The sequence below is a fragment of the Ceratotherium simum genome, chromosome 10 (assembly GCF_057802395.1).
Source record: "Ceratotherium simum simum isolate JZ-2026a chromosome 10, ASM5780239v1, whole genome shotgun sequence".
Lineage (NCBI taxonomy): Eukaryota > Metazoa > Chordata > Mammalia > Perissodactyla > Rhinocerotidae > Ceratotherium > Ceratotherium simum.
The window spans coordinates 53,852,980-53,867,979 of NC_141909.1; the positions used below are offsets into that span (position 1 = coordinate 53,852,980).

Sequence of the window (15,000 nt, forward strand, 5' to 3'; positions counted from 1 at the left end):
TTAATTCTCCTGCAAACCCATGCTAGGAACCATCACAATGACTCACTACGTTTAAAGAGGTTTGCAAATGGAGGAAACTGAGGAGGACAGTCATCAGCTGAGGTAGAGGAATCGCCAAACAATAGCATGGCATCTATAAGCAATTTTTTAAAGCACACACACAATGTGCTAGCACGAAAACAGCGTTAACAGACTTAAGCAAACTATTAATAGTAGTGGCATATTAAAGCCTATCTACTGTAAAGAAATTTTGGTATCAAAAAATATGAACAATTTTTTCTTACATGTATTAATGGTGAAGACGATAGTTTCTTTTCTGTTATTAGCTTCAGATAAATTTTGTCCTACTTATATCAAACAAAAGTTAAATATTTACAGTCAATTTTATCCAAAAATTTAAAGGATATCTTCTTGATATCCAACTCCAAGTTTTAAGCAGATAGAAAACTGCTATAATGAATTTGCTTATATTCAAAATGGCAACAAATCTGTATTGAAAGCAAAATTAAAATGTAAGTCTTAATTATTTCAATATTCTCACTATCAAAAAAGTACTGACCTAGGAAGTAGGAATAGGCTTATACTGAAGCATATAGACACTTGAGAAACAATAACATTCAAATTCAGCAAGTTCCCATAGCCCTAAACGGCTGGCTTTGGCATATTATCAAAATTTGGTTTAACTCATTAATTTTATTTAATTCTTCAACTATGAATTTTAAATTCTATGCAAACTATAGGAGCACGTCATTGTAAGCTGCCAGTGACGGTTAACAGCTAAAACTAAATTTATCACCATCGTCAGTGTTTACTGAGATGGTTCATGGTGAGAATGAGCTCATTCCCACTCATAGCTGTGCTATAGAACAGGAAATGGGTCACTGTGTGAAAAAAATAGGACAAATCAAAATAAATATTTGTGGGTCATTTTCATAATCAAATTATGAAAAAATCAAGTATGTACCTATACATATGTAAGTACACACACACAAACAGGTAAATTTAAAGAAAACTCTTGGTACTAATTATTCCACAAAAATATTCACTATAGAGTTACATCATATATTGTCCTAGAGAATAAAACAAACAGAAAACACGCTTTAGCACAGTGGTTCTAAATCAGAGGTACATATCAGAAATAGCTGGGGGACCTTTTGGAAAATACATAAGCTTAGGCCTCATCAGTCTGAAGATTTGCATTCAGCAGATCCCAGATGGAGCTTACCACCTGCTTTTTATTAAACATTACATAGGCGATATCTGATACACTTTCCGGGTGGGAAACACTGCTTTAGAAAAGAGACACTAAGTTAATGTGAAACTTTGTCTCATGTATTTATACCCCTTCCTTATTCTAATAGGGATTTATGGGATGGCACAAGGATATACAAAATGCATAACAAAATGGCATAAATTAAAATGTGAAAAAAATGAAGGAAAAAAAGGAAAGAGTAGGTCTTGTTTCCTTTAAGCATTCCTATTCGTATTCAGACAGGAGTTAACATGAAGAAGGCATCTCACTGATACCATATTTTTTAAAGAAATGGATGGGAGTTAATTTTGAAAATCCCAGCTTCAGACTGAACACAGATGGTATCCTGACCCAACTCAGCTCTTGAGTCTTTTGGCTGGGCCCAGGAAAAGGAGATGAGGAATGTGACTCTGGCCTAAGAGGTTCAGACTCCTAAGGAACTGAGGCTAGCAACTGGTAATATATACATTTTTTTATTTCAACAGAGAAAATTCGTCGCTCTCCTACCAACATATTCTGAACGACAGGAGAAAGCACTACTTGGGGCAGGCCTTGTGACATAGTGGTTAAGTGCGAGTGCTCCGCTGCTGGCGGCCCGGGGTTTGGATCCCGGGCGAGCACCGAGGGACCGCTTGTCAGGCCATGCTGTGGCGGCATCCCACATAAAGTGGAGGAAGATCGGCACGGATGTTAGCTCAGAGCCGGTCTTCCTCAGCAAAAAGAGGAGGATTGGCATGGATGTTAGCTCAGGGCTGATCTTACTCACAAAAAAAAAAAAAAAAACGAAAAGAAAAAGCACTACTTCATTGGGTCATGATTCCAAAATACTTTCATATCTTAATTCACACAAAGTCTGCAATACTTGCCTCATTCAAATAAGTAAATATTTACTAATAAAGATGGTGAAAAAAACAACCAGTACATAGGGCTCTTCTTTTCCAACCTAGCAGTTGGAGAGTCCCTTATACTTACTGAAGTAAAACAAAATGATTATTTTTTGCTACACAACAAGCAGTAACAGATCAACCGAGTCCAATGCTGTTAATGCCAACTACAAGTATAGACCAGAAATATTCTCCCTTTCTTCAATCTTCAGGGGGTAGAAAATGGAAAATACTTGACATTTCTTAGAAGACTAGCTCAGTTCAGTTTTATCATCTAAACTCTCTGCATACTATCATGTCAAAAAGAGCCATTCTTCATTTCTAATATATCTTTGCATTAAAATGAAAACTCTAAAGAGGAAAAAAAGCATTCCCTTTAATACAAGATGTTGATTATCATAATTAAGATCCTATATTGGGAGAAAAGATAAAATTTTAGTTTTTCCTTAAAGAGATAATTGGCCACATTTTCCACAATATTAGTTATAATTAGAAATTATTTTTAATTATGTGAAAGTTATTTTCAATTGGGTGAAAGTGCAAAGACACCAAAGCAAAACTGCACTTTCACAGAACAACTGACCCTAATCAAACATAATTAACAGAACTTTTTCGGCATAGTCTGAAATGGGTCAGTGATATGAACTAATTTCAATAATAAGCTAATTTTTAAAATACAGTAACAGCTTTCTCCGTATGATTTCATTGATAAGTAGAAGATAAAAACAACAACAACAAACAAACACATAGATATAGAGATTAGATTGGTGGTTACCAGAGGGGAAGGGGGGAGGAGAGAGGGCAAAAGGGGTGACAGGGCACATGTGTACGGTGACGGATAGTAATTATTCTTTGGTGAACATGATGTAGTCTATACAGAAATTGAAATATAATGATGTATACCTGAAATTTAAATAATGTTATAAACCAATTAATAAAACAATGAAATTAAATAAAATAGAGTAACAGCATTTTCAAGTGTTTCTGTCTATAAAATATTTGGGTTTTAGTACCATGAAATTCTTTTAATATCTTTATTTATTTTAACATATACTGTATTACGGAATTGTTAAAAATATATATCATTTCCTTATTCTTTCCACCTACACACACAACTCTAAAGCAAGTGGAAAGGCAAAAGTAAAAAAAGAAAGTGTGCTTATTCCATGAGAATTTTTAAAGCACACTAATAAAAATCAAGAAAGATGAATATCCCCATTTTTGCATATATTTTTCTTACCCCTGAAACCTCTGAACTTAATAGAACAAAAATAGCACTAATGATATCATAGAGCCCGAAGCATTTCCTCTTTCTGCATTTCCTTAAAAATTTTAAAATAACAGGACATGAAATCTAGTTCCTTTAGAGTTGCCATTGTCTAACCTTCAACACCTCACCTTCATTCAGATCCCTGGAAAACATGCACATTTATCTCTTAAGATGCCATGTCATTTAGAATTTTGTTTTTTTGATTTGCAGTGGAGAAACCCTACTGAAAATAAAAATGTCCTATTAAAATGAGAAGCATAACTGTATGAAATGTACCAGAGAATATAGATTTGAACTCTAAAGCAATTATGTACCTTGTACCTTTGAATAGTACACACTAATTTTTCTGAGATTCCCTTGAGAAACCTGGATACAAGTCATTGGTTTGATAAAAAAACTGCAAAAAGTGGTTGTGTTTAGTGGCTAGAATAAGATTAGATTAGTTTTCCAAGGTATAACATCATTCAGAAAGACAACTGAAAATGTTATAGCAAATTTTTAGCCTATAAAGAAATCTGAGCTACCTCTCTCTTTAAATACGAACACTGATAAAAAAGTAAAATTTTACATTATAAAGCATCTATAGTTTTTCTGATAGAAAACTTAAATAATTACAGTAAAAGCAGGATACCAAAGTGTATATAGAGTATGACCTCACTCAGGTGAAAAAAATACAAATTTTTACCACATCTATGGACAAAATTTAAATAATTATAGTGAAAATAGGATATCAAAGTGTATATAGAGTATGAACTCACCGAGGTGAAAAAAATACACATTTTTACCACATCCATGGACCCAGAAGAGTTTCAGAAAGTAAGGAAGCTTGCAAAAATATGTGTAACATAATGTATTATAAAATTAAAAATAAGCTGATAAAGAAAACTAAACAAGGGAAGATGAAACCAAGAAAGGCAGAGATGATACACAAAATGCATATTATAAGAAGAATCTAAAAAGTGAATCTAATCTTTCTAATATCGAACACAAAAAAGAGTGACATTAAAAAGTTATCTAAGTCATAATAACCACAGCATTCACATCAAAAATGAAGTAGCACTACAATTCCTGAAAATAAGATTGAGAAAAATTTGTCCCATGGGTCAGGTCATCATATAAAAGACAGTGTGTTAAGGAGTTAAAATAGAAGTAACAATAATTATAGCAACTAATACTTACTGAGAGCTTACTAGGTGCTAAGTACTTTAAGTAAATTAACTTATGTAATCCTTATAACCCTAAGAGATAGGTACAGTCATCGTCTTCATTTTACAGATGAGAAAACTGAGGTATGAGGAGGTTAAATAGCTTATCCAAACAAGGACACACAGCTAATAAGCAGAGGAGCCAAGAATATTATTAAGACAAATACAGCAACAAATCTCAGTAAAAGAAATTCCATAGAGAAAGAGCTGATCTGGATTAATCAATCCATGGATATATTATAGAATTAATATACCAGTTGCACACCTCTCAGGCTACCCTTCACAAATGCTGTTTCTCAAATTCTTTGAGAAGAGTCAGGAAGTAGTGACTATGATGTTACCCACTCCCTGAACTGCCCTCAAATGCAGCTAGTCTCTATCGCTGCTTAAAAATATCTTTAAGTACATATATAAAAAATTGAAATAAAATTGCTTTAGTTAACAGTAATTGTAGCTCTAAGTGGATATGATTCTTCATTTTCTTACTTCTGAATTACAAATATAATAGTGGGCATTTTTTTTGATTGGGGTAAATAAGTATTATTAATGATTTTTTTTTTCCCAAAAGAAACTAGCTGGAATTCTGTAGGCATTCCAGGTCTACCTCAAATAAGTTTTGCTTAGTTGAGCAAAATTTATCCTACCAAAAAATATCCTACCAGTAGTATAAATACTAAGAAAATCTGGGATTTAAGTGAATAAAAGAATACACCAAGACTAGCTGATGGAAGCTATCAACTTTGCAAGAAGGGATTAATTATGTCCATACCTATTAATGGCAGAATACTGCATAAATATTGCATAAACACAGAACATTAATAATTTTTTGGTCCTGGAATAGAAATGAAGCCATTATTTACAGTCTAAGCATGCTCAGCGAACAGAACACAAGGCAAGCTGCCAACATTCCTCAGTGTCATTTACGTCTGATCTCAAACAAAAAGGCCTCTTGTTTTACATATCCTGTAAAATTATTTGTAAACTCTTCCATGCTTCTCCCTTAAGTTTTCTTTTAAAGAACTATTTTTAACCTGTCCCACATATAATACATGCTCCCTTTATGTATACAATGATTGCATACAAGCGTACCACGATTGTTTTAAGTTACTATCCACGGGAAGAAGTTGATTTTGAATCATTTATAGCTCTCTTCATTGTAACCAGTGGGATCTATTTCAAAATGATCTGCTCTAGTTAAAGATTTATTCTATGAACATCGAACAAAATTCTTCTAATTGAAGCTAACTAGAAATCAAATCCAATATCTCACTAACTGACCCAATAAAAGGACATCTTACTAAAGTTGCAAAATAAAAATATAAAGTCAAGGTCAGTGTAGGTGCAAATAATGTAATATGTATTCAGTGAAGACACTCAATCAAATCCCCTTCTACTATTCCTGTACTAAAGAGGCTAGAGGAGGCCGGCATGGTGGCATAGTGGTTAAGTTCGTGCACTCCGCTTCTGGTGGCCCAGGGTTCGCAGGTTCAGATCCCAGGTTCGGACCTATGCACTGCTCCTCAAGCCACGATGTGGCATGCGTCCCACATAAAGTAGAGGAAGATGGGCACGATGGGCACACATGTTAGCCCCGGGCCAATCTTTCTCAGCCTAAAACAGGAGGATTGGCAACAGGCGTTAGCTCAGAACTAATCATCCTCACAAAAAATAATAATACATAAACAAATAAACAAATAATAAATAAAAATAAAGAGGCTAGCGAACTAGAAACATCATTTCACAGATGCCTTTGCAGCTAGGGTTCTGTATGTGACCCAGGTTCTACTAAGCTTTCTCACATACACAAAACTGGGAACTGAAAAAACTGGCAGCGAGCAATGAGAGTGAGGTGACAGCCAACATGAGGAGACCTGTTCTTCTGGGACAGCTATGGCTGAGGTTCTCCTGCTCTGTCACTCCTAACTGGATAAAATCTAAACCCTGTTCCCGATCTCTCCCAGAAATTCTGTAAGCTACCTAATACCCTGTAATAAATCCCTCTCAGTTTTAGAGAGCCGGGATGGATTCTCTTGTCCACAACAAAAACCACAACATAAGGATAATGATATTTTAAAAGTAAACCAACTTATTAAAATTTGTGAAGAAATGTTCACAGACAACTAAGTATAAAAAGAAGGGTAAGAACAGTTTCAAAAAGGAAGGCAAAAAGCCAAGATGTTATACAGTAGAACCCCAGTACACACAATCTAAAAAACCACATTTTATTCAAATGGTACTGCAGACTCTGCTGTATTTTATCACAAATGTTTGACTCTGTTAGAACAGATGGGAAAGTAGCAATCAATTGTTTAAATATCTGCAATAATACTTGCCTTATAATAAGTGAGTTTTTAAAAGCAAGTAACAAGATGTAAAATCAGGTAGTTGTAAGTACTAACAATCCGTTCAGTATTCAGTCAAGACACGTGGAGCAGACATGGCATTTGGCCTCATCAACAACACTCAACTTCTTCTAGTCAGCCAACATGGAAAGCAGCACAGTGGAAAGGATGGCTACAGTAAGAGCAAAGTTTGGTTTCAATTCCAATTCTGCCACTTACAATATGATAAATGGGTGAAGTGAGTAAAATATCTTTAGAATAAAATGAGATAATGTCTGGCAGCTAATGGATATTTAATAAACAACAGATGAATCTGAATCAATTAAAGAAACAAAATGCAAGTACATTAAAATTTAAATCTAACAATAAATCTAAGTTTAAATAAATAAACTCACGCATATATGGTGACAAATTTTTGACAAAATATTGGGGAAAGGATAGTGTCTTCAATAAATGGTGTCAGGAAAACTGTACAACCACATGCAAAAGAATGAAACTGGACCCCTACCTTACACTATACACAAAAATCAACTCAAAATGGATTAAAGACTGGAAAACTAAGACTTGAAACCATAAAATTCCTAGACGAAAATATAGGCAGTAAGCTCCTTGATATTGGTCTTGGTGATTATTTTTTGGATTTGACATCAAAAGCAAAGGCAACAAAAGCAAAAATAAACAGGAGGGACTACATCAAACTAAAAAGAAAAAGATTCTGCACAGCAAAGGAAATCATCAACAAAATAAAAAAGCGACCTAATGAATGGGAGAAAATATTTGCAAATCATACATCTGATAAGGGGCTAATATCTAAAATATATAAAGAACTCAAAACTCTATAGCAAAAAAAACAATCGATTAAAAAATGGGCAGAGGGGGGCCAGCCTGGTGGTGTAGCATTTGGGTTTGTGTGCTTCGCCTCAGCGGCCGAGAGGTCGCAGGTTTGGATCTGAGACGTGGACCTACACACCGCTTATCAAGCCATGCTGTGGCAGGTGTCCCACATATAACGTAGAGGAAGATGGGCACGGATGTTAGCCCAGGGCCAATCTCCTCAGCAAAAAGAGGAGAACTGGCAGCAGATGTTAGCTCAGGGCTGATCTCCCTCATCAAAAAAAAAAAAAAAAAAAAAAAAAAAAGGGCAAAGGAATTGAATAGACATTTTTCCAAAGACCAGAAATGGCTAACAGGCACATAAAAAGATGCTCAAAGTTACTACTCATCAGGGAAATGCAAATCAAAACCACAATGACACCACCTCACACCTGTTAGAGTGGCTATTATCAAAAAGATAAGAGATAGCAAACTCGGTGAGGATGTGGAGAAAAGGGAACCCTTGTGCACTGTTGGTGGGAATGTAAATTGGTGCAACTACTATGGATGACAGTATGGAGGTCCCTCAAAAATTAAAAATAGAACTACCATATGATCCAGCAACCCCACTTCTGGGTATATATCCAAAGAAAATGTCAGCAGGATATTGAAGAGATATCTGCACTCCCATGTTCATTGCTGCATTATTCACACTAGCTAAGATATGGAAACAACGTTAAGTGTCCACCCGTGGATGAATGGATAAAGAAGATGTGATACACACCTACACACACACAGGAATATTATTCAGCCACGAGAAAGAATGAAGTCCTGCCATTTTCGACACCATGGATGGACCTTGAGGGCATTATGCTAAGTGAAATAAGCCAGACAAAGACAAACACTGCATGGTATCACTTATATGTGGAATCTAAAAAAAAAAGTCAAACTCTTAGAAACAGAGAGTAGAAAAGTGGTTGTAAGGGGGTGGGGGAAGTAAGAAGAGATTGGTAAAAGGGTACAAACTTTCAAGTATAAAATGAATAAGATTTGAGGATATAATGTAAAACATAGTGACCCTAGTTGATAACACTGTATTATATAATTGAAATTTGCTAAGAGAGTAGAACTTCAATGTTCCAAAAAAAAAGAAAAGAGAGGGAGAGATAAATAAATATCTACAAATGTCCAGCTGACGTAACTGATGTGTTCTTAAAAACTCTATAAAGTAAAATTCCATATGCCAAATGCATTTTCCAGCAAACTCTCAACTACAGGTCCAGCGATGGTGGGTTAGAGCTACCGGAGACATCCATAGCTATAGTGGATCCCGCAAAAAGCAAATGATGTTAGACTGATAATTGGCTGTGGAGGGTAGAGTGGATGGGGAGAAGGCTAAGAAGTGTGCCATGGCTGCAATACTTAACAATGTTTGATGGGTTTAATGTGTCCCTTTTGGAAGCTTCCTCACAAAACTAAAGCTGCTGTCTCTGAGCTGCTCCCCCATAGGACACACTGGGCAGCCGGGAGCCAAACACCTGTTCACCAGGTGGGAGATAGGGACGAGTCGATGGCATCAATAAGCATAAATGTGGAGCCTCTGGCCTGAAGCAGCACAGAAAGAGGCTTGCTAAGATTAAAGAAACAGGCTGGTGGAGGTAGCAGGGCAACCTTCTCACCCTGCCCACTTTCCTCCCTATGTGGGGGCACAATGGGCACCACTCCTCTCCTGGGCAGAGGCTGCCTGCCCGCAGCTACCTAAATCTGGGAGAGCGTAAGGGAACCACAGGAAATAAGCAGGAAGCATCACAGAAGCTGGGCTGGCCAAGGCCCCTGAAGAGATTGTTAATATTTTAACAAAAGTCAATAATAGAAAGTCAATAAAATGTAAAATCAGGATTTTAGCAACTTCTACCAGCTTAAATCCCAAGCTACTTCAACTCTGAGTTCCCGGAGGCACTAGTTGAGTTCTGTTCAAGAACGTCTTTCCCTTTGCTGTCCTTTTTGACTATTTCTATGGTTCTGCCAAATGGCTTTCCCTTCGAACACCTCAGCAATCCCTGTTTCTACTATGAGACGACCAGCTTGTAAATAAGCAATAAAGTTCTACACATTCAGCTAGTGGTCTGGATACTGAGTCATTGGGGTTTTTTAACAGAGGAAGAATAGAAAAACAAAGCATTTAGGAATCACAAAAGGCAACTATATGATAAAGCTGAGAAGTATGTATTTACTTTTTATTTCCAAGAATAAAATATGTTCACAAAATACATTGTAATACATTGTATTTACAAAAACTGTGAATTTCAAAATCAAATCAAAGTTCTAGCCTTCTTTATTTTCTTTTTTGACATATTCTCCACAAGGAACATTCTCACTAACCTTTGGCAAACTCCTCACCCTTGCAGTGATCTTTGATAACTACAAAATCCTCAAGACTCTTAAAAGATTGCCCTAAGACTCTAATCAAAACTACTGTAAACTACATTTAAAGCAAAAGTACTCACTAATGGAGATGGTCAAGCCAAACAGTGTGTTCTTACCAATAGTACTGGGACTTTATTACACAGCATCCTTAAATTTGGAACTATTCCACAGAGAATCCCTAAATTTGAAATTCCTTCCCTCCTCAAATTTATGGATCCTATGTTTTTGGATCACCAACGATGGTAAATACAATACCTTTCAGGCTGGAGTTCCTTATTTGGTAGGATTCCTTGATCACTTCTGTTTTCTTCCTTGGGCTAATGAATTTGGTTTTTTTCGAAATGTTTATTTTTATACACATGCCCAAAGGCCTTCTAGTGTGTTTTTCTAAATCTAATAAATACCTCATGATAACTAAATTTTGTTAAGATAACACAAAAGATGTTGTCCATTACTTAAAAAGTACAGTGCTTCACTTAAATAAAAAGTTCAATGCATACTTTCAAAGTTATAAAAGATCTGAATATCAAATTTGGATACTTTTTTTAAAAAAAGCAAATGCAAAACTTATTGCCTCTTAAATGGAAAATTTATTCAACATAAGACAGTTTCTTCAAAATGAACCTTTATAGCGTATACTGCACAGTTAAACTTTAAGGTACACTTTGCATTTTTAGAATATATAAGTTTAAAAGATTATCAAGTTAAACAAGCAAATATCTTGCTTTTTCAATACATAACTTTGTCTGATGTCCTATCATATAAACACTCCAAGTAGTTCTAGTTGTCAGCTTAACATAAAATACTACAAATGTCATTACGCTCAACTTATGAGATTATTAAAGAAAAGAAATAACAGGCCCAAAATGGAGTCACTTGTGCTAAGCCTCACATCAGCAAACCAAGACTTAATATTTAAGCTGATTGCAGTTTCAGCCTCTCCCAGGAACGTGACCCTTAACCAGTCAATCTGGAATTACCTGGTCAGCACTAGTGAAGTAATCTGCCTTTTAGACTTCTGCCCTTCCCCCAAAGGATGATGATCTTGCCTGAAACAATCCACTCTTTGTTAGAAACTTCCTTTTCCGCCTCCTTCTGTCTATAAAAGCCTTCCATTTTGTACAGCTCCTTGGAGCTCTTTTCTATTTGCTAGATGGGATGCTGCCTGATTCATGAATCGTTGAATAAAGCCAATTAGATCTTTAAATTTACTCAGTTGAATTTTGTTTTTTAACAAAATTATCTGTCGAAACGAGAGCCTAAGATATGTTTTACAAAGCTTCAATTATAAAAATAACATACTGTTGAGATGGACTTCCATCAGTTGAAAACAACCATTAATTTTTGGAAACTCCTACATTCCTCTGTTCTATCATGTTGTTTTAAAAAAGCTAGGAAGTAGAAAAACAGACCAACACTGAAAAACAAACTGTGATGTGACAAGAACACTAGCATTCTAAAGCAAATCAAGCTAATGCAAAGGAAAGCATTCCAAATAAAAACAGATGGTACTTGTAGGGCCTCAACCCAAGTTCTCTCTTATCTCAGAGTGCGCCTCACTGTCTGCTGCTTATTGTTTTCAAAGATGTACAATCTGGCAAGAAAATGGCTTCAAAATTAATAAGATAGGACCTGTTATACAAGCTTTAATTTGAGGTATAAACTCTGGCACTTAACCTTTCTCATCCTTAATATTGAAAGTCAGGAAATTCCACTTTACTGGCTTATTTTAGAGTAATTAGTGGGTTAAATTTTGGTAAATAACTTTGACCACTTCAAAGAGACTACAAAAAGAGATTATTAAATTATCACAAACCTTATTTTTTAAAAACATAGGAAATACATAGAAAATTAATAATTCTAGAACTAAAATGAACATGTCTCAAAATAGAGTCTCCTGCCTTATTCTAAAGAACTTATTAGTTCTCAAAAATCAGGAGTTGATCTAAATAATTCTATTGCTTTTCTACATTAGGGAACACTATAAACAGAGAAGCTCTTAAATGTTTTTGATGGAGAAGATGACAACAATGTCTGAATAATCATACCCATCCCTGACATACATAAAAACAAAAGTCATTCTAATTAATATATTTTGAGATTTCCCAAGCCTCTAAGATGGTGCATATTCAACTAGGTATCTTCTTCATGCCAACCACTATGCTGTTAGACGGTCTAGCCTACTGGTTCTCAGTTCTGTTAAGCCCATTATCCCTATTTTATAAACATATTTTGTAATATTTGTTTTAAAACCTTGAAAAAATCCATAGGTAATAAAATTCACCTACACACATAGTTTAAAATAAAAATTCAAGATAATGCCTACACTTTAGTACAGGGAAAATAATTTGTTATAAAATAACACATATTTCAACAAATATATGGGCACAACCACACCAAAATACATAATGATGAAGTTGGATGCTTGCAGCTACATGCAGAATCACTATGAATATGAAAACTATATAGACTGATACATGTGTGCTATATTTGTAACTCAAATACCATGAATGGCAATGCTCTCAGTGATGTGATCTTCACAATGCTGAGTGTGGTAGGCAGAATAATGCCCCCCACAAAGATGTCCACGTCCTAATTCCCAGAACCTGAGACTATGTTACCTTACTTGGCAAAAGGAACTTTGCAGATGAGATTAAGTTAACAACCTTGATATGTAGAGATTATTCTGGATTACCCACATGGGCCCAATACTGTAACACGAGTCCTTAAATTTGGAGGACCTTTCCCAGCCGTGGTCAGAGAGAGAGAGGTCAGTATGAGAAGGATTCAGTGCTCCATTGCTGGTTCTGAAATGTAACGAGCTATGTGCAAGGACTAGAGAGAGGTTAATCCAGAAGCTGAAAAAAGGCATGGGTGAATTCCTCCATAAATCTATAAAGTATACTGAGTATAAGGAAAGGTTTTCTAACCATGAGTCAAAATCTAGATGCAATAAAACAAAATATTAATAAATTTAACTATAAATTTTTTTAATTTTACAAGGCAAAAAATATTTTATTCATAAATAAATTCAAAGGACAACTGACAAACTGAGAGAAAATATATGCAGTATATATCACAGATACAAGGAAAATATGCCTAATACTAAGAACTCAAAAATTGAGGGGAAAAAAGACTAAAAACTCAATAGAAAAAGGGACAAAAGAAATGAACAGATAATTTAATAAGAAAACACATAATAATTGGCCCTTCAAAACAGAAAAGATTTTGGGGCTGGCCCAGTGGCATAGCGGTTAAGTTCACACGTTCCACTTCAGGAGCCCAGGGTTCGCTGGTTTGGATCCCAGGCAGGGACCTACTTACCGCTCATCAAGCCATGCTGAGGTGGCGTCCCACATGGAAGAACTAGAAAGACCTACAATCAGGATATATAACTATGTACTGGGGCTTTAGGGAGAAAAAAAGTAGACAAGATTTTCAATTTCTTTCCTAATATAAGAAACGTAAATTAAAACTACTTCTTAGACACTATTTCTAACTTTTAAATTGGCAAACATTAAAGAGCTTGGCAGCCCTCCCCGTTGGCATTGTTGGTGGGAACGCAAAAATGATATAATCCTTACAGAGGAAAATTTGGCAATATCTAGTAAAACTACACAGACATTCACCTATTGACCTAACAATCCCACTGTTAGGAATTAATCCTGAAAATATGTTTCTAAGAATATGAAAATACAAATGTACATGGTTATTCATTGCAAGTTAGTTTGTAATTACAAAATACTAGAAACAACCCAATCGTCCATACATAGGAAATTGGTTGAATAAATTCTGGTATATTCATATGATGGAATAATATGCAACTATTAAAAAAAAAGAATGAGGAAGATCTCTACGAAAAGGAAAAGACAACTACCCTTAGTTTACAATTTCTATTACAAAATTTATACAGGACGTAAAATTTGCAAGCTTCCTTTTTTTATCTAGACATCTACTATGTGTCCATGAAGGCAACAGGGAATTGAACAGCATGTTGTCTCTGCCCTCAAGGAGCTTACAAATGATGAGAGAGACAAACTGCTAAATTTCAATTCCAAGATACACAGTTTTTACATTTTAATATCTCTGAGATCAGGATGCATCTGCAATTGAAAGAATCTTACAACAGCTGCTGGCTAGCTAGTTATCATTGTGCATGTGTGAACTTGGTTTTCTATGTTTGTTTGCAGCATAAAGGGACAACTGTAATCCTTTCATGCTTTAGTTAACAAATTGAGGACCATGTGGGAAAAGAATATGAGTCCTAGCTATTGCCTAAACACATTTCTGTCAACACCTTCTGTTAAAATCAAGAAAGTACCAGTATCAAAACCAGCAGAATGGCTGTCAGTAGCTTGGAAGAATATCCTGGAAACAAGAGAAGAGCACTTTGTTCTTGACAAAGCACAGAGCACACAGAAAATATGATGTGAAACAACATGAACATCTACAACTGAATCAAAAAGTGCTTTAGAAGAGTCAGATTCTGAAGATGAATAAGTTCTAAAAATACTTCAACTATTTATTGCACTTATATTTTCCTTTTTCTGCATATACAAGAGATATATGATCTAAATTAAGTCTAAAAGTGTTCTTTCATTAAGAATAAAATAAAAATTCTAAGTGACATAAGTCTTACATCATAGGTTAATTCACTGTACCTTTTCTTTCTTAACGGCACATAAAATAATGGTGCGTCTTACAATCAACAGCATCTTGGACTTAACGCAACACAGTAATTATTATAGTACAGACTGATAAGTGCTATTGAAAAGGATATTTAAGAGCTGGTGAAACAAAGAGGAAG

General features: G+C 35.2%; 1 protein-coding gene across 4 annotated transcripts in view; it reads right to left on the reverse strand.

Annotated features, from left to right (window-relative positions):
• Positions 1–15,000, reverse strand: part of VWA8 (von Willebrand factor A domain containing 8) — a 359,640-nt gene that overhangs the window by 259,576 nt on the left and 85,064 nt on the right. The gene's annotated exons all lie outside the window — the stretch shown is intronic.